The sequence below is a fragment of the Panulirus ornatus genome, chromosome 4 (genome assembly GCF_036320965.1).
Source record: "Panulirus ornatus isolate Po-2019 chromosome 4, ASM3632096v1, whole genome shotgun sequence".
In the NCBI taxonomy this organism is placed as follows: Eukaryota; Metazoa; Arthropoda; class Malacostraca; order Decapoda; family Palinuridae; genus Panulirus; species Panulirus ornatus.
In genome coordinates this window covers 72,936,654-72,956,223 of record NC_092227.1, presented here as the reverse complement: position 1 = coordinate 72,956,223, position 19,570 = coordinate 72,936,654, and the positions used below count along the sequence as shown (strand labels likewise).

General features: G+C 41.1%; 1 long non-coding RNA gene across 9 annotated transcripts in view; it reads right to left on the bottom strand.

The window, feature by feature from the left end:
- The window catches only part of LOC139767381 (uncharacterized), a 332,929-nt gene that overhangs the window by 26,572 nt on the left and 286,787 nt on the right, over window positions 1-19,570 (bottom strand). The window lies entirely within an intron of this gene.

The following is a 19,570-nucleotide window of genomic DNA, read 5'->3' as shown; positions in this document are numbered from 1 at the left end:
GGCACCTCCCCTTCCAGTAGCCCCTTCTGAACATATATATTGGCACCTCAACAAAGCTAACAGAATAATTTACAAAAGTTTATTTCTGACTTTCCTTGGATAAAGTGCTGTCATTTATGTGGTGATGTTTCTATCTCTTCCAAATGCATAGCAGAGGTTATTTTTGCAGGAATGGAAGCATTTCTCTCTTCTTCCTCCAAGATGACCTCTTATTTCAGGTGAGGGATCAGGCATACTGGGCTTGTAAGAACTTTCCTTCCTCTGACTCCCATTCAGCATTTATCATTACCCATAATCATCACAAGTATGTTATCAATGTGACAAAATATTCCTTTACTCAAAAGAAGTGTGATGACAAGAAGTCATCCAATGATAGGTCTTTCTGGTCTTTAGCTAAGGGTATCTCTTAACAATTTCTGAAACACTACCTTTCATCACTTTTCTATTCTGACAGTACAATAGCTGTCTTTCCTATAGACAAAGCAATTCTCTTTGGTTCCCATTTCTCCTCTTACTAATTCTATGCCCTTCCTGTTATCCCTTTTCAAATTGTCTGAAAAAGTGAACATCTCTCTCTATGGCCACAAGCACAAGATGTCCTGATGGCATCCATCCCTGTGTACTAAAATAGCGTGATTCTAAACTTGTGCCTGTGCTTGCTTCTTTGTTCCTTTTCCTGTTTAAAAACCAGAACTTTTCCTTCTTAGAAACATGCATTGGTGCATTCCATCCTAAGAAAGGTGACCATTCTAACCTCTCTAACAATCACCCTTTTGCTTTGACATTCACTACTTCCAAAGTCCTTCAATCCTCTTCTTCAATGTCCATATCAAGACATACTGATTCTCATTGGCTCTTCTTTCTGATCACCAGTATGGTTTACATAAGACAAGATCCACTGGTGATATTCTTCCCTATCTTACAAATAGGTGGTCATTATCCCTGAGTTTGGGAAATCCTATGTAGTTGCCCTCCAAAGCTTTTGACAGGGTATGGGTTTGAAATCTAATATTTAAGCTCCCCACACTTGGCTTCCATCCCTCACTTGCTCCCTCATATCTTGCTTCCTCTCTGGCTGATCTATCTCTGTGATAATCTTTTTAATCAGCCTTTCCCAATTTCTCCATCCATCCTGTCTCCTACACTTTTTCTCCTTTTTATGAATGATTTCCCTTCTTCCACATATAAACCAAATGCATTCATACTCTGATGACTCAACACTACATTCCTCCATATCCTTCGATTCTGTTCCTCCTCCTCCCACTCAATCTCCATCTTGTCAACACAACTTCCACAATAAACTCAGACAGGATATCTCAGGATGAAATCTGGATAAGTTTAATGCCTCTAAGATCCACTTTCTACCTATCTCTTTTATCAAATATTCCTCACATCTTTCCTCTCACCTTTCATGTTTCTGTAATTCCACCTCTTGCCTTGATGAATATTCTTGTTACTACTGTTACATCCATTCTTTCTTGGAAACCCCACATTACAGAAATAGTTAGGTCCGCCTTTAAAAAACCTAGATTCCTGTTTAGTTGTTGAAATTTTTCTTCAGGACGGTTGCTCCATTTATATAAACCATTGATCCATCCTTGTGTAAAGTACTGTTTCCACATCTAGGGTGGTTCTAGTTCTGCATCCTTACTTGACAGAGTCGTGTTGAAAGCAGTCCGACTTATAAACTCTCCCACGCTAACTTCAAAACTTGACCTGCATGCCCTATGCTACAATGTTAGTTCACTTTCCCTCTTCTATTGGTATTACTTTGGTTTTTGCCATCTAGAGCTAGCTGCTTGTGTGACCCCATCACTCACTAGACTACACAATACTTGGGAAGCTGCAGCATCACTTGATTACTGTGTAGCCATTGACAATGCACGGGTGGGTCATTTTGATAAGTGTTTCTTTCCCTACACCTCATGGCTTTGGACCTCTTTACCCTCTCATGTCTTTCCCAACAACTATGACCTGGCACATTTTAAAAGAAAGGTTTTTTCACTTCCTCCAAAATGCATGAATACATTCCCATGCCTCATCTTCCATTTCATTAACCTCTCTATATTTCAATTAAGGCCCAGCCTTGAAGTGGAATTTTGTCCATGTTTGAAGCCTAAGAAAAAAAGTAACAGGAGAATCTGCTAGTACTGTATGTGATGTCTCTTTGTGTGAGGTTTTCCCTAAACATGTCCCCTACATGAAGCTAGTGATGGACAATTTCTGAATTATTTGATATATCAAAAATATAACTCAAGTAACCAGTATTCTTATTATCCAAAATGGCTGATTTCCCCAGGCATTTTAGATAACAGAAGTTTGACAGCATTCAACATTGCAGCTTGAACACCTATTAATATATAGGGTCACTGGTGTGAAAGCAAATGGCACCATCCAAGTAAGTTTAAAGAACAAGTCAGTCAAGAAGCTGTTAGTAAAAATACATCTAAAAACAATTTGAGGACAGATTGTACTTAAGATCTTTGTTAAGGCCTAGATATTATCTCTTCAGTAACTATAATATTTGAATTTGATATATTTGACTTTCTTGGGTACATTATAGCTGGGGCTGGTAGGTTGTGCCCACTGTGTGTATGTGGCCACACTACAAAAGGTGATCTGGGATTCAACAAGCCTATCTGTGATGGACCATGGATGGTCTATAATCGACCTATGTGGACTTCTTCCATTCACCGAGGGCCTAAACCCAGCATTGATCATCCTGCTCCAAAGGAAAAAGCTTTTCCTGTTCTTACACAAAGCGCAGTTTTATGCTGTCCCTGGCCTTTGTGGGTCGTACCCAAACATTTTACAATCACTCATTTTTTCACTACTGGGAGAATATGGCCTGGTCACCATTTTCCAACTGCTAATGCAGGGAGGTGACATTAACCCTAACTGTAGATCACCTGTGTACCTCTGCCCACAGTACCAAATGCCTATCACTAAAAGGCATACTCCATCAGATGCTTCAATTGTACTAAATGGTACCTCCACCACTGCACTTCACTCTAATCCATAAAAACTACTCAGAGCATTGGATATGCAGCAACCACTCAAACAGAAACTCTCAAAACCCTCTCACAAACCATATTACCATCACAAACACCCAAAATGAATTCAGCTCACACCCTCCAGTCACTCTGAATGGACAATCACTCCTTCTGAAAGTATACACACCATTTTAGGCATCACACATAACATGCATGACATTCGCTCCCTACAACAATAACATCAATACAACAGCAATATTCAAATAAATACCTACAGAAAACTAACTGGCACTAGCTTTGAATTAGAAAAAGAATCCAGCACCAGATTTGGACAAGAATAGGGATCCCAAAACATCCTACTTAAAAAATTCATTCACTCCACTTAGTGCCTCACCTGCCTGTTCTTCCATCCTCTCAAAATCAAATATAATAAAACTTCAAACCACAAAATATCATGCTCTCAGAATGGTAATTGGCTGCTTAGTGCCTAAAAACTGTCAACAACTTTATGATGTAACAAAGATCCCTCCAATTCAGTACCACCTCAATATACTCAGAACTATGCAACAGCACTAAAACTCTTCCCTCCTAACCACTCTAAAATTAACTATAGAAATAAAAAGCTTACCTCTGCCTCACACATCTCACATATCCTCCCATTCCTAACAAACAGAACAAACTAACAAAACATATACACATTAGAATGAACAAACTAACAAAACACAAACACATTAGAATAACCCTACAAGCACTAAATAACCAACTTTCCAACTCGGTTATAAACTCCTAACAGGGGCCATACTCCACAGGCAAACATAATTCACACTCTCCTGCTTACACTCTGGACATCACCCAACATACAACACTACAAACACCATTTCATCGTATCCTGAGACCCCTCATGCCCATGATGAAACTACTTTGAAGAAGACACCAAGAACTTACTACTAAATTACCCTGCACTTTCTGCACAAAGAGGCACAAACTTCACAACCCTTTATAACCTAAGCCACAAGAGATTGAAGTCCATGCTGTCGCCACAGAGATGAAGTTGGGACACATGTAAAAACACTATTATAGAAGTCTAGTGTGTGTCTTTTAACCTCCGCATGGCAGAGGAAGCCAGATGTCCTGTGTGTGTCTGTGTCTGTATATATATACTTCCCACGTATTCCCTGCGTGTCGTAGAAGGCGACTAAAAGGGGAGGGAGCAGGGGGCTGGAAATCCTCCCCTCTCGTTTTTTTTTAATTTTCCAAAAGAAGGAACAGAGAATTGGGCCAGGTGAGGGTATTCCCTCAAAGGCCCAGTCCTCTGTTCTTAACGCTACCTCGCTAATGCGGGAAATGGCAAATAGTTTGAAAGAAAGAAAGAAAGAAAGATATATATATATATATATATATATATATATATATATATATATATATATATATATATATTTTTTTTTTTTTTTTTATACTTTGTCGCTGTCTCCCGCGTTTGCGAGGTAGCGCAAGGAAACAGACGAAAGAAATGGCCCAACCCCCCCCCATACACATGTACATACACACGTCCACACACGCAAATATACACACCTACACAGCTTTCCATGGTTTACCCCGGACGTTTCACATGCCTTGATTCAATCCACTGACAGCACGTCAACCCCTGTATACCACATCGCTCCACTTCACTCTATTCCTTGCCCTCCTTTCACCCTCCTGCATGTTCAGGCCCCGATCACACAAAATCCTTTTCACTCCATCTTTCCACCTCCAATTTGGTCTCCCTCTTCTCCTCGTTCCCTCCACCTCCGACACATATATCCTCTTGGTCAATCTTTCCTCACTCATTCTCTCCATGTGCCCAAACCATTTCAAAACACCCTCTTCTGCTCTCTCAACCACGCTCTTTTTATTTCCACACATCTCTCTTACCCTTACGTTACTTACTCGATCAAACCACCTCACACCACACATTGTCCTCAAACATCTCATTTCCAGCACATCCATCCTCCTGCGCACAACTCTATCCATAGCCCACGCCTCGCAACCATACAACATTGTTGGAACTACTATTCCTTCAAACATACCCATTTTTGCTTTCCGGGATAATGTTCTCGACTTCCACACATTTTTCAAGGCTCCCAAAATTTTCGCCCCCTCCCCCACCCTATGATCCACTTCCGCTTCCATGGTTCCATCCGCTGACAGATCCACTCCCAGATATCTAAAACACTTCACTTCCTCCAGTTTTTCACCATTCAAACTCACCTCCCAATTGACTTGACCCTCAACCCTACTGTACCTAATAACCTTGCTCTTATTCACATTTACTCTTAACTTTCTTCTTCCACACACTTTACCAAACTCCGTCACCAGCTTCTGCAGTTTCTCACATGAATCCGCCACCAGCGCTGTATCATCAGCGAACAACAACTGACTCACTTCCCAAGCTCTCTCATCCCCAACAGACTTCATACTTGCCCCTCTTTCCAAAACTCTTGCATTTACCTCCCTAACAACCCCATCCATAAACAAATTAAACAACCATGGAGACATCACACACCCCTGCCGCAAACCTACATTCACTGAGAACCAATCACTTTCCTCTCTTCCTACACGTACACATGCCTTACATCCTCGATAAAAACTTTTCACTGCTTCTAACAACTTGCCTCCCACACCATATATTCTTAATACCTTCCACAGAGCATCTCTATCAACTCTATCATATGCCTTCTCCAGATCCATAAATGCTACATACAAATCCATTTGCTTTTCTAAGTATTTCTCACATACATTCTTCAAAGCAAACACCTGATCCACACATCCTCTACCACTTCTGAAACCACACTGCTCTTCCCCAATCTGATGCTCTGTACATGCCTTCACCCTCTCAATCAATACCCTCCCATATAATTTACCAGGAATACTCAACAAACTTATACCTCTGTAATTTGAGCACTCACTCTTATCCCCTTTGCCTTTGTACAATGGCACTATGCAAGCATTCCGCCAATCCTCAGGCACCTCACCATGAGTCATACATACATTAAATAACCTTACCAACCAGTCAACAATACAGTCACCCCCTTTTTTAATAAATTCCACTGCAATACCATCCAAACCTGCTGCCTTGCCGGCTTTCATCTTCCGCAAAGCTTTTACTACCTCTTCTCTGTTTACCAAATCATTTTCCCTAACCCTCTCACTTTGCACACCACCTCGACCCAAACACCCTATATCTGCCACTCTGTCATCAGACACATTCAACAAACCTTCAAAATACTCATTCCATCTCCTTCTCACATCACCACTACTTGTTATCACCTCCCCATTTACGCCCTTTACTGAAGTTCCCATTTGCTCCCTTGTCTTACGCACCCTATTTACCTCCTTCCAGAACATCTTTTTATTCTCCCTAAAATTTACTGATAGTCTCTCACCCCAACTCTCATTTGCCCTTTTTTTCACCTCTTGCACCTTTCTCTTGACCTCCTGTCTCTTTCTTTTATACTTCTCCCACTCAATTGCATATATATATATATATATATATATATATATATATATATATATATATACAGTGAATGTAGGTTTGCGGCAGGGGTGTGTCATGTCTCCATGGTTGTTTAATTTGTTTATGGATGGGGTTGTTAGGGAGGTGAATGCAAGAGTTTTGGAAAGAGGGGCAAGTATGAAGTCTGTTGGGGATGAGAGAGCTTGGGAAGTGAGTCAGTTGTTGTTCGCTGATGATACAGCGCTGGTGGCTGATTCATGTGAGAAACTGCAGAAGCTGGTGACTGAGTTTGGTAAAGTGTGTGAAAGAAGAAAGTTAAGAGTTAATGTGAACAAGAGCAAGGTTATTAGGTACAGTAGGGTTGAGGGTCAAGTCAATTGGGAGGTAAGTTTGAATGGAGAAAAACTGGAGGATGTAAAGTGTTTTAGATATCTGGGAGTGGATCTCGAAGCGGATGGAACCATGGAAGCGGAAGTGAATCATAGGGTGGGGGAGGGGGCGAAAATCCTGGGAGCCTTGAAGAATGTATGGAAGTCGAGGACATTATCTCGGAAAGCAAAAATGGGTATGTTTGAAGGAATAGTGGTTCCAACAATGTTGTATGGTTGCGAGGCATGGGCTATGGATAGAGTTGTGCGCAGGAGGGTGGATGTGCTGGAAATGAGATGTTTGAGGACAATGTGTGGTGTGAGGTGGTTTGATCGAGTAAGTAATGTAAGGGTAAGAGAGATGTGTGGAAATAAAAAGAGGTTGGTTGAGAGAGCAGAAGAGGGTGGTTTGAAATGGTTTGGGCACATGGAGAGAATGAGTGAGGAAAGATTGACCAAGAGAATATATGTGTCGGAGGTGGAGGGAACGAGGAGAAGTGGGAGACCAAATTGGAGGTGGAAAGATGGAGTGAAAAAGATTTTGAGTGATCGGGGCCTGAACATGCAGGAGGGTGAAAGGCGGGCAAGGAATAGAGTGAATTGCATTGATGTGGTGTACCAGGGTTGATGTGCTGTCAGTGGATTGAATCAGGGCATGTGAAGCGTCTGGGGAAAACCATGGAAAGTTGTGTGGGGTCTGGATGTGGAAAGAGAGCTGTGGTTTCGGGCATTATTGCATGACAGCTGGAGACTGTGAACGGGTGGGGACTTTGTTGTCTTTTCCTGGTGCTTCCTCGCACACATGAGGGGGGAGGGGGATGGTATTCCATGTGTGGCGAAGTGGCGATGGGAATGAATACAGACAGTGTGAACTGTGTGCATGGGTATATATGTATGTGTCTGTGTGTGTATATATATGTGTACATTGAGATGTATAGGTATGTATATTTGCGTGTGTGGACGTGTATGTATATACATGTGTATGGGGGTGGGTTGGGCCATTTCTTTCTTCTGTTTCCTTGCGCTACCTCGCAAACGCGGGAGACAGCGACAAAGCAAAATAAATAAATATAAATAATATATATATATATATATATATATATATATATATATATATATATATATATATATATATATATATATATATATATATATATATTTGGACAATTTTGCAGGGAAAAAATGCAATTGAGTGGAAGATGTATAAAAGAAAGAGACAGGAGGTCAAGAGAAAAGTGCAAGAGGTGAAAAAGAGGGTAAATGACAGTTGGGGTGAGCGAGAATCATTAAATTTTAGGGAGAATAAAAAGATGTTCTGGAAGGAGGTAAATAAAGTGCGTAAGACAAGGGAGCAAATGGGAACTTCAGTGAAGGGCGCTAATGGGGAGGTGATAACAAGTAGTGGTGATGTGAGAAGGAGATGGAGTGAGTATTTTGAAGGTTTGTTGAATGTGTTTGATGATAGAGTGGCAGATATAGGGTGTTTTGGTCGAGGTGGTGTGCAAAGTGAGAGGGTTAGGGAAAATGATTTGGTAAACAGAGAAGAGGTAGTGAAAGCTTTGCGGAAGATGAAAGCCGGCAAGGCAGCAGGTTTGGATGGTATTGCAGTGGAATTTATTAAAAAAGGGGGTGACTGTATTGTTGACTGGTTGGTAAGGTTATTTAATGTATGTATGACTCATGGTGAGGTGCCTGAGGATTGGCGGAATGCATGCATAGTGCCATTGTACAAAGGCAAAGGGGATAAGAGTGAGTGCTCAAATTACAGAGGTATAAGTTTGTTGAGTATTCCTGGTAAATTATATGTGAGGGTATTGATTGAGAGGGTGAAGGCCTGTACAGAGCATCAGATTGGGGAAGAGCAGTGTGGTTTCAGAAGTGGTAGAGGATGTGTGGATCAGGTGTTTGCTTTGAAGAATGTATGTGAGAAATACTTAGAAAAGCAAATGGATTTGTATGTAGCATTTATGGATCTGGAGAAGGCATATGATAGAGTTGATAGAGATGCTCTGTGGAAGGTATTAAGAATATATGGTGTGGGAGGAAAGTTGTTAGAAGCAGTGAAAAGTTTTTATCGAGGATGTAAGGCATGTGTACGTGTAGGAAGAGAGGAAAATGATTGGTTCTCAGTGAATGTAGGGTGTGTGATGTCTCCATGGTTGTTTAATTTGTTTATGGATGGGGTTGTTAGGGAGCTAAATGCAAGAGTTTTGGAAAGAGGGGCAAGTATGAAGTCTGTTGGGGATGAGAGAGCTTGGGAAGTGAGTCAGTTGTTGTTCGCTGATGATACAGCGCTGGTGGCTGATTCATGTGAGAAACTGCAGAAGCTGGTGACTGAGTTTGGTAAAGTGTGTGGAAGAAGAAAGTTAAGAGTAAATGTGAATAAGAGCAAGGTTATTGGGTACAGTAGGGTTGAGGGTCAAGTCAATTGGGAGGTGAGTTTGAATGGAGAAAAACTGGAGGAAGTGAAGTGTTTTAGATATCTGGGAGTGGATCTGGCAGCGGATGGAACCATGGAAGCAGAAGTGGATCATAGGGTGGGGGAGGGGGCGAAAATTCTGGGGGCCTTGAAGAATGTGTGGAAGTCGAGAACATTATCTCGGAAAGCAAAAATGGGTATGTTTGAAGGAATAGTGGTTCCAACAATGTTGTATGGTTGCGAGGCGTGGGCTATGGATAGAGTTGTGCGCAGGAGGATGGATGTGCTGGAAATGAGATGTTTGAGGACAATGTGTGGTGTGAGGCGGTTTGATCGAGTGAGTAACGTAAGGGTAAGAGAGATGTGTGGAAATAAAAAGAGCGTGGTTGAGAGAGCAGAAGAGGGTGTTTTGAAGTGGTTTGGGCACATGGAGAGAATGAGTGAGGAAAGATTGACCAAGAGGATATATGTGTCGGAGGTGGAGGGAACGAGGAGAAGAGGGAGACCAAATTGGAGGTGGAAAGATGGAGTGAAAAAGATTTTGTGTGATCGGGGCCTGAATATGCAGGAGGGTGAAAGGAGGGCAAGGAATAGAGTGAATTGGAGCGATGTGGTATACCGGGGTTGACGTGCTGTCAGTGGATTGAATCAAGGCATGTGAAGCGTCTGGGGTAAACCATGGAAAGCTGTGTAGGTATGTATATTTGCGTGTGTGGATGTATGTATATACATGTGTATGGGGGGGGGGGGCCATTTCTTTCGTCTGTTTCCTTGCGCTACCTCGCAAACGCGGGAGACAGCGACAAAGTATAAGAAAAAATAAAAAAAAAATAAATATATATATATATATATATATATATATATATATATATATATATATATATATATATATATATACCATCTAATCCCTGGGGATAGGGGAGAAAGAATACTTCCCACGTATTCCCTGCGTGTCGTAGAAGGCGACTAAAAGGGAAGGGAGCGGGGGGCTGGAAATCCTTCCCTCTCGTTTTTTTTTTTGACTTTCTAAAAGGGGGAACAGAGGGGGGGGTCAGGAGAGGATGTTCCCTCTAAGGCCCAGTCCTCTGTTCTTAACACTACCTCGCTAAAGCGGGAAATGGCGAATAGCAAGAAAGAAAAAAAAGAAAATATATTCCTATGAGTCCACGGGGAAAATGAAACACGAAAAGTTCCCAAGTGCACTTTCGTGTAATAATCACATCATCAGGGGAGACACAAGAGCGAAACATAACAATCAGTTGATATACATCGAAGCGATGAAGCTGGGACGCCATTTGGTAAACATGATTGTCCTAAACATAAAACATACAACGAGCATTCATAAACTTATCATTTTACAAATCTTATCAACAATAAAGTTATCTAATTTGTATAGACCATCACTAATATTAGGATTATAATTCTTTGTGTATTCAATAATAGAAGATTCAATGATATTTCTCTTGGTAATAGAGTTAGAGTTAATAACTGAGATGGCGTTACTCCAGTCAACACAATGATCATAGTTTTTAACATGATTAAACAAGGCATTTGATTCTTGTCCCGTTCTTATACTATATTTATGTTGCTTAAGTCTAACAGAAAGATCCTTACCAGTCTGACCAACATAAAATAAAATTTATCACAGTTTCCACAAGGCACTTTATAGATGCATCCAAGAGAATTTTCTGGCGAATTCCTGATTAAGATATTCTTTATAGTATTATTGTTGCTAAAGGCAACATTTACATTAAAGGATTTAAGCAACATGGGAAGCAAAGTGAAATTATTATCAAAAGGGAGAACTAAAAGATTCTTGGTGTCAATGGGAGGTTTGGGCTCAACTCTATGAAATGATTTCTTTGCTAACTTAAGGGATTTATCAATGAAAGATCTAGGGTTTCATTTTCCCCGTGGACTCATAGGAATATCTTGATCACGCACAAAATTGTGATCCTTTCCAATATATATATATATATATATATATATATATATATATATATATATATATATATATATATATTTTTTTTTTTTTTTTTCATACTATTTGCCATTTCCCGCGTTAGCGAGGTAGCGTTAAGAACAGAGAACTGGGCCTTAGAGGGAATATCCTCACCTGACCCCCTTCTCTGTTGCTTCTTTTGGAAAACTAAAAAAAAACAAGAAAGGGGAGGATTTCCAGCCACCCGCTCCCTCCCCTTTTAGTCGCCTTCTACGACACGCAGGGAATACGTGGGAAGCATTCTTTCTCCCCTATCCCCAGGGATAATATATATATATATATATATATATATATATATATATATATATATATATATATATATATATATATATATATATATATATATATATATATATATATATATATATATATATATATATATATATATATATATTTTTTTTTTTTTTTTTTTATACTTTGTCGCTGTCTCCCGCGTTTGCGAGGTAGCGCAAGGAAACAGACGAAAGAAATGGCCCAAACCCCCCCCATACACATGTATATACATACGTCCACACACGCAAATATACATACCTACACAGCTTTCCATGGTTTACCCCAGACGCTTCACATGCCTTGATTCAATCCACTGACAGCACGTCAGCCCCGGTATACCACATCGCTCCAATTCACTCTATTCCTTGCCCTCCTTTCACCCTCCTGCATGTTCAGGCCCCGATCACACAAAATCTTTTTCACTCCATCTTTCCACCTCCAATTTGGTCTCCCTCTTCTCCTTGCTCCCTCCACCTCCGACACATATATCCTCTTGGTCAATCTTTCCTCACTCATCCTCTCCATGTGCCCAAACCACTTCAAAACACCCTCTTCTGCTCTCTCAACCACGCTCTTTTTATTTCCACACATCTCTCTTACCCTTACGTTACTCACTCGATCAAACCACCTCACACCACACATTGTCCTCAAACATCTCATTTCCAGCACATCCATCCTCCTGCGCACAACTCTATCCATAGCCCACGCCTCGCAACCATACAACATTGTTGGAACCACTATTCCTTCAAACATACCCATTTTTGCTTTCCGAGATAATGTTCTCGACTTCCACATATTCTTCAAGGCCCCCAGAATTTTCGCCCCCTCCCCCACCCTATGATCCACTTCCGCTTCCATGGTTCCATCCGCTGCCAGATCCACTCCCAGATATCTAAAACACTTCAATTCCTCCAGTTTTTCTCCATTCAAACTCACCTCCCAATTGACTTGACCCTCAACCCTACTGTACCTAATAACCTTGCTCTTATTCACATTTACTCTTAACTTTCTTCTTCCACACACTTTACCAAACTCAGTCACCAGCTTCTGCAGTTTCTCACATGAATCAGCCACCAGCGCTGTATCATCAGCGAACAACAACTGACTCACTTCCCAAGCTCTCTCATCCCCAACAGACTTCATACTTGCCCCTCTTTCCAAAACTCTTGCATTTACCTCCCTAACAACCCCATCCATAAACAAATTAAACAACCATGGAGACATCACACACCCCTGCCGCAAACCTACATTTACTGAGAACCAATCACTTTCCTCTCTTCCAATACATACACATGCCTTACATCCTCAATAAAAACTTTTCACTGCTTCTAACAACTTGCTTCCCACACCATATGTTCTTAATACCTTCTACAGAGCATCTCTATCAACTCTATCATATGCCTTCTCCAGATCCATAAATGCTACATACAAATCCATTTGTTTTTCTAAGTATTTCTCACATACATTCTTCAAAGCAAACACCTGATCCACACATCCTCTATCACTTCTGAAACCACACTGCTCTTCCCCAATCTGATGCTCTGTACATGCCTTCACCCTCTCAATCAATACCCTCCCATATAATTTACCAGGAATACTCAACAAACATACCTCTGTAATTTGAGCACTCACTCTTATCCCCTTTGCCTTTGTACAATGGCACTATGCAAGCATTCCGCCAATCCTTAGGCACCTCACCATGAGTCATACATACATTACATAACCTTACCAACCAGTCAACAATACAGTCACCCCCTTTTTTAGTAAATTCCACTGCAATACCATCCAAACCTGCTGCCTTGCCAGCTTTCATCTTCCGCAAAGCTTTTACTACCTCTTCTCTGTTTACCAAATCATTCTCCTTAACCCTCTCACTTTGCACACCACCTCGACCAAAACATCCTATATCTGCCACTCTATCATCAAACACATTCAACAAACCTTCAAAATACTCACTGTATCTCCTTCTCACATCACCACTACTTGTTATCTCCTCCCCATTAGCCCCCTTCACTGAAGTTCCCATTTGTTCCTTTGTCTTACGCACTTTATTTACCTCCTTCCAAAACATCTTTTTATTCTCCCTAAAATTTAATGATACCCTCTCACCTCAACTCTCATTTGCCCTCTTTTTCACCTCTTGCACCTTTCTCTTGACCTCCTGCCTCTTTCCTTTATACATCTCCCAGTCATTTGCATTATTTCCCTGCAAAAATCGTCCAAATGCCCCTCTCTTCTCTTTCACTAATAATCTTACTTCTTCATCCCACCACTCACCACCCTTTCTAATCTGCCCACCTGTGTGTGAAAAACGAAAGCTGAGAGTAAATGTGAATAAGAGCAAGGTTATTAGGTACAGTAAGGTTGAGGGACAAGTCAACTGGGAGGTAAGTCTGAATGGAGAAAAACTGGAGGAAGTAAAGTGTTTTAGATATCTGGGAGTGGATTTGGCAGTGGATGGAACCATGGAAGTGGAAGTGAATCACAGGGTGGGGGAGGGGGCGAAAGTTCTGGGAGTGTTGAAGAATGTGTGGAAGTCGAGAGCATTATCTCAGAAAGCAAAAATGGGTATATTTGAAGGAATAGTGGTTCCAACAATTTTATATGGTTGCGAGGCGTGGGCTATAGATAGAGTTGTGCAGAGGAGGGTGGATGTGCTGGAAATGAGATGTTTGAGGACAATATGTGGTGTGAGGTGGTTTGATCGAGTAAATAACAATAGGGTAAGAGAGATGTGTGGTAATAAAAAGAGTGTGGTTGAGAGAGCAGAAGAGGGTGCTTTGAAATGGTTTGGTCACATGGAGAGAATGAGTGAGGAAAGATTGGCCAAGAGGATATATGTGTCGGAGGTGGAGGGAACGAGGAGAAGTGAGAGACCAAATTGGAGGTGGAAAGACGGAGTGAAAAAGATTTTGAGTGATCGGCACCTGAACATGCAGAAGGGTGAAAGGCGTGCAAGGAATAGAGTGAATTGGAACGATGTGGTATACCGGGGTCGACGTGCTGACAATGGATTGAACCAAGGCATGTGAAGCGTCAAGGTAAACTATGGAAAGTTCTGTGGGGCCTGGATGTGGGAAGGGAGCTGTGGTTTCGGTGCATTATTACATGACAGCTAGAGACTGAGTGTGAACGAATGGGGCCTTTGTTGTCTTTTCCAAGCGCTACCTCGCACACATGAGGGGTTGTTATTCCATGTGTGGCGAGGTGGCGATGGGAATAAATAAAGGCAGACAGTGTGAATCATGTACATGTGTATATATGTATATGTCTGTGTGTGTATATATATGTATACATTGAGATGTATAGGTATGTATATTTGCGTGTGTGGACGTATATGTATATACATGTGTATGTGGGTGGGTTGGGCCATTCTTTCGTCTGTTTCCTTGCGTTACCTCGCTAATGCGGGAGACAGCGACAAAGCAAATATATATAATAATATATATATATTATTCATTATAATTTGTTGCAAGGAAACAAATAATGGCCCTGCCCACCCACATACACAGACATATACATGTATACACATGTACATATTCATACATGATGCCTTCATCCATTCCTGCTGCCACCCCGCCACACATGAAATGGCACCCCCTTCCCCCGCGTGCGCGTGAGGTAGCGCTAGGAAAAGATAATAAAGGGCACATTCATTTGCACCCAGTCTCTAACTGCCATGTGTAATGCACCAAAACCACAGCTTCCTTTATACATCCAGGCCCCACAAAACTTTCCATGGTTTACCCAAGAGGCTTCACATGCCCTGGTTCAATCCATTGAAAGCATGTCGACCCCAGTATACCACATCGTTCCAATTCATTCTATTCCTTGCACGCCTTTCACCTTCCTGTTCAGGCCCCGATCGCTCAAAATCTTTTTCACTCCATCCTTCCACCTCCAATATGTTCTTCCACTTCTCCTCGTTCCCTTCACCTCTGACACACACATCATCTTTGTCAATCTTTCCTCACTCATTCTCTAGACTTCTATAGACTTCTATAATAGTGTTTTTATGTGAGTCCCAATCTCATCTCAGTGGGGACAGCATGGACTTTAATCACACATGGGTTAGGTCATAAAGGTTTGTGATGTGTATCCCTCCATGCACAACCTCCTTCCCACAGCTACCCCCTCACTCTCCCCAGTTTTCCCAGTTCTTTTGTTAGCATGACCATGATTTGGTCTCCCGAGAAGTTTATCTCTTTCGAAAAAAGGTCTAATGTTCTCATCTAATACTCTGCCAAGTCGGGCTTTCCCATTTCCATTTACATGAAGACCATCCTTGCACATGGAGATCTATCATAACTGAAATGGTACAACAGGATTATAATAAACACTATCCTTCTCCCTACAGAGAGCTTCAATTCTTCTGTTTATCTCCAGCATTCTACTGAAAGTACAGGAATCAAACATCATACCTTGGCAGCAATCCTATTATCATAAGATTCCTAAAAGTTTCTTTAAACTTGCGAATAATTTCCTTATACTTCACTAATATTTCATCTGATCTCCCAATAACTGCATTGTTTGTCCCCACCTGAACGACAAAAATCACATCCTTGGGATTGTTTAAGACTATGTCATCAAACTTATCTAGGACTTTTTCTATCCATAACATTCTACTGAAAGTACAGGAATCAACATCATACCTTGGCAGCAATCCTGCATAACACAAGTTCTTCCTATTTCTACCCTTTGCACAGAACTCATGCTCCTGATATCTGATTATAGAGTCCCCGACCAGGATAATGCAACAATCACCCTGTACTTCATCATCTAGTACACTAAACCTATTGTGAGTGGCGAGTTCATTGCTAGCAGGTTGTTCGGTAATGCAGCGACAAGTTTTCCTCATTGGTTGGAAAGTGGAATTATCTTCCTGCTTCGTCTCAAGGGTTCCTATCCTACTATCTAAGTTTTCCTCATAGGTTGGAAGGTGGAATTATCTTCCTACTTTGTCTCAATGGTTCCTATACTACTAAGTTATCTACTCCATATGATATACCTGGTTCTGTTTCCTGTATCACAAATGCTTTTGCTGCAAGAACCCAGCTTCCTCTTCCCACCCTTTCATCCTAACCTCTAGTTTCTCCAAGGCTTCGCCATTTTTTGTAACACCTACTGAAGAATTGTCAAAGATGTCGCAGAACAAACAAGAAGTGTATTCACCTTCTCTGAGAAGAAAATCCCTGGTGAACTCCTGATGGCATCTAGGACAGGTAACTCAAAAAGCTGGAGTATTACTCCATTAAAAGTATTAGAAATCTGACATGAGCTTAGTTAGGGGTAAATGAAAGTCATAAGTACCAGAACACTCAAAAGCCTGTATAATAATTATGTGAAACTAAGAGACAAGGTATTACAAAAGTGGAATCTTCCTCCCCACATAAGCAAAAAAGGTTATAACCTCTATCCATCTTTGATGCCAGTTCCCTCTGGAAACTCCCTCCAATGCCACATAGAATTCAGTGCCTCATCCTTAACAGGCCACCTACAAAGGACAATTCTGGTGTAGTTTTCCAAGGCTCCTTCCTAATGTTCCTACCAACTACTTCTACCTAATATTCTTGCTTAATGTTCCAACCTACTACTACTACCAAATGCTTCTACCTACTACCTCTACATAATGTTCCTACCCATTACTTCTATCTATTGCTCCTACCATTTTACCAAAAGGCAGAGCTAGCACAAAGCGCTCACCACAGGAAAATCTTGAATTTTGAAGAATGAGTTGCATGAGTTAAGTGTTGTCACTTGTTATGTGTGTGAAGGAAAGTCTGTATGTTTGTAGACAGAATACCAGGAGTCCATGAGTAAGAAAGGCAGAAAGAAAAGACTGCTGCTTGAGTCATAGTTGGCCTACCAACTACTACCTGTAGGTTATAACTTTACAAAATGACAGATATCACTGGCCCAAAATTTAAGAATTTACATGTTTAGCTATGATGTTGCTACTGGAATGTGTAGCATTTTTCTGACATTATGCATCAGAGGACACAGTGTATCTCTGAAAGCCCTGTGTTTGTATTATTTGGTAAAAATAAGGGATCCTAGTAAGGGAAAAGCTTAAAAAAAGAAAAAAAAATAATGTGCAAGGAAAACGATTCTTTATATTCCACACAGTTACTGAAATCTTTTTAATACTGTACCCCCATTTCTTGATTATTTGAGCATAACAGTTATAGGGTATATGATGTACAGTTAAGATTTCTTTATATTCATTATACATAATCGCTGTGTCCTGCATCAGCGAGGTAGAACCAGGAAACAGATGAAGAATGGCCCATCCACTCATATACACATATATGTACATAAACACCCACATACACACATATACATATCAACATATACAAGCATACACATACGCAGACATTACATACTTACATATGTACATATTCATACTTGCTTGCCTTCATCCATTCCTGTCACTACCCTGCCCCACAGGAAAACAGCATCACTAACCCCTGCTTCAGCGAAGTAGCATCAGGAATACAGACAAAAAGGCCCTATTTGTTCACTCAGTCTCTAGCTGTCGTGTGTACTGCACAGCTCCCTATCCACATCCAGGCCCCACAGACTTTTCCATGGTTTACCCCAGACATTTCACATGCCCTGGTTCAATCCACTGACAGAAGGTCGACCCCAGTATACCACATCATTCTGATTCATTCTATTCCTTGCATGCCTCTTACCCTCCTGTATGTTCAAGCCTCAACCGCTCCATCCTTCCACCTCCAATTTGGTCTCCTGCTTCTCCTTGCTCCTTCCACCTCTGACACATATATCCTCTTTGTCAATCTTTCCTCACCCATTCTCTCATTATGTCCAAACCATTTCAACACACTCTTTTCCTTCCACCTCCAATTTGGTCTTCCACTTCTCCTTGCACCTTCCACCTCTGACACATATATATCCTCTTTGTCAATCTTTCCTCATTCATTCTCTCCATAAGTCCAAACCATTTTAACACACCCTCTTCTGTTCTCTCAACCATACTTTTCACACATCTCTCTTGCCCTTTCATTACTTACTCGATCAAATCACCTCACACCATTTCATTTCCAATACATCCACCCTTGTCCGTATAACCCTATCTATATCACATGCCTCACAACCATATAACATTATTGGAACTATTATTCCTTCAAACATACCCATTTTTGCTCTCCAAGATAATGTTCTCTCCTTCCACACATTCTTCATTGCTCCCAGAACCTTCACCCCTCCCTAACCCTGTGATTCATTTCAGCTTCCATGGTTCCTTCCACTGCTAAGTCCACTCCCAGATATCTAAAACACTTCAATTCCTCTATTTTTGCTCCATTCAAACTCACATCCCAATTTACTTGTCCCTCAACCCTACTGAACCTAATAACCTTGCTCTTATTCACATTTACTCTAACTTTCTCCTTTCACACACTTTTCCAAACTCAGTCACCAACCTCTGCAGTTTCTCGCACAAATCAGCCACTACAGCTGCATCATCGGCAAACAACAACTGACTCACTTCTCAGGCCCTCTCACCCACAACAGACTGCATACTTGCCCCTCTCTTCAAAACTCTTGCATTTACCTCCCTAACCACTCCATCCATAAACAAATTAAACAACCATGAGAACATCACACACATCTGCTGCAGACCTGCATTCACTGGGAACCAATCACCCTCCTCTCTTCCTACTCGTACACATGCCTTACATCCTTGGTAAAAACTTTTCACTGCATGTAAAAACTCTCACTGCATCTAGCAGCTTACCTCCCACACCATATACTCTTAAAACCTTCCACAAAGCATCTCTATCAACCCTATCATATGCCTTCTCCAGATCCATAAATGCTACACACAAATCAATCTGTTTTTCTAAGTTTTCTCACATACATTCTTCAAAGCAAACACCTGATCCACACATCCTCTACCACTTTGGAAACCACACTGCTCTTCCCTAATCTGATGCTCTGTATATACCTTCACCCCCTCAATCAATACCCTCCCATATAATTTTCCAGGAATACTCA